The 2423-nt window shown below is 34.9% G+C and overlaps 1 pseudogene; it reads right to left on the reverse strand.

Moving 5' to 3' along the window:
* Nucleotides 1-517: 517 nt before the first annotated feature.
* On the reverse strand, nt 518-1398 carry LOC124250672 (olfactory receptor 10AG1-like; annotated as a pseudogene).
* Between the last annotated feature and the right edge of the window lie 1025 nt (nt 1399-2423).

Genomic DNA, 2423 nt, shown 5'->3' on the forward strand with positions numbered 1-2423 from the left:
GTCTAAAATTATAAACATATAGAAGTTTAATAAATATTCTCCAAAGGCTTACCATATACAGAACATACCCTTTAATATCTAATAATGAAAAGAAAAAAAGTAAATGACAGTTACATAAAGGGAAGAGTATCAAAAACACTCACTATGGATCTTAGGTGGGAAAAAGCATATGATATCAATTATTAGATAAGAGATACAATATTTTTCCATAAAAGTCCCACATCACCAGTAAATTTGTGGAAGAAATAGACTGATACACTGAATATGAGATTAGCTGGATACTTAGTTTCTTATCAGCAGACAACTTTAGGGATATAATTCTGCTTTGGAAAGTCCAGCATAAAACAACAAGGTCAGGAATGAATAAAGATAACCAATCCAGAGTAAGGTAGAAAAACAAACTAAATATTAATTTCCAATTATACAATGACAGAATTACATAAGAAAATAGGCAATGAGTTCAAATCAGCAGCTAATACATTAAACATCAACGCAGCAATTTCCTCAAGGCTCATCCCTATTTCTCAGTGTATATCGTGGGATTAAACATTGGGGTGACAATAGCATAGAAAACAGAGAGGAACTTGTCTGTTCTGGAAGAATGTTTGGATTTGGGTCATAAATATGTACATTGAGATTGTGGACCCAAAGAATAAAGCCACAATTGTGAAGTGAGATGAACAGGTGAAGAAGGCTTTGGCTCATCCTGTTGCCAATGGCAACTTCAGAACGTGGAGATAATTTCACTGTAGGAGCCAAGTATCAACCAAAAAGAGATCATAACAAACAGCACAGCAACTGTAAAGACCAACATCCCATTCAGAAAAGTGTCCCCACAAGCCAGCTTGAGTATTGGTGGGACGTCACAGAAGAAGTGATTAATTTGGGTGCATCTACAAAAGTGCAGAGAGAAAATCTGGCACGCCTGCCCTATCTCAGCTGGAACTCCAGTGACCCAGCGGACAGCCACCAGCTGGACACAGACTTTGTGGTTCTCGGCTAGAGGATAGCGCAGAGGGTCACAAATGGCCACATAATGGTCATAGGCCAGCGCTGTAAGAAGGAGGCACTCTCTGTTTCCAAGCATAAGGACAAAACTCATTTGTGTCATGCAAACAATGTTTCTTTTCTGGATCCAAAGAGTTATAGGAAGAGTAACAGAAACATAGCAGATTTCCAAGTAGGAAATATTACATTGGAAAAAATACATGGGAGTCTGGAGAGCCTGGTCGACCCTGGTTATGACAATAATGCTGTTTCCCATCAGAATTATCACATAGACAAAGAACAGTATTTCAAAAAGAACCATTCGGAGATGGGAAGATCAGAAAATCCCAAAAGAACAAATTCCATCATGGAGGTGAGATTTACATCTGCTGGGTTTTTTTGGTGTTCCATCTGTGAAAATAGTGAAATTAGCCATTTACCATTTTTGTCCTGTTTTCTAATTCTGTAGATTAAAGGGATCTGGAGGAATAGGCACACAAGATTTCTGTTCTCCATTAATTTCCAGCATTTTATATCCTGGGCTCAAAGAACACAACCGAGGTCTAATGGAGAATGCATGCTAAATTCTAAGTGTATCAATATATTTAATATCTAATACTAGATTTGAGTTTGAAGGTAAGTGCTGTGTTTGAGAATTATGCATTTTTATTTTTTCTCTTTGTGCAGAGCAAAATTAGTCTGCTGTAGTCCTCATATTAACAAGCAGAATCCTGTGGCAGAAACATTTTTCTATCACATTTTCTTGGTCATATGCCACCACCAAATTTTGAGTTGTATTTTTTGCTAATTTCTTGATTCTTCCATGAAATCGTCACAAGTCCAAGGCCTGCCTTCCCTTTCATACGGCACAGCTGTAGCAATGACTACTTGTGCAGGCACTTTATTTGAAACCATTCTGGTTGCATTTATCTGTCAAAATAAAATAAACATCATTGTCATCAGGCATTATAATGCAAGATCTTTTATTTGTCTTGCCTGAATATACAGCAGATATTTGGTAAATGTTTTTTAACCTATTTGTTATTTAATTAATAATGACAAATTTGAAAGAATTACGTTGATGTTATAATTTCTGAAACTCTGTCTAGTAAATGTATCCTCAAATTCCTCACTTCTTGCCACTGGTCATTTTCATTAAAAAAGTCTCATTTTAATAATATATCTGAGATAAAACACATAGAAATCAAAATTTAAAGCCATAAATTATTATAAAATATGATTATTAAACAGTTGTCAAAGATATCAAAAACAGAATTTATATTTTAGCTAGAGAGTATGTCAGCAAGTATATTTTGGTCATCAGTAATTAATGAGACATACAGAGACTCAGTAACTTTCTCATTTATTGAGATACAGTTGGACAATACAAGAATTTACACAAGAAAGAAAATTAACATATTATAGCATTAAATAAT

This window comes from Equus quagga, chromosome 13 (assembly GCF_021613505.1).
Source record: "Equus quagga isolate Etosha38 chromosome 13, UCLA_HA_Equagga_1.0, whole genome shotgun sequence".
NCBI lineage: Eukaryota > Metazoa > Chordata > Mammalia > Perissodactyla > Equidae > Equus > Equus quagga.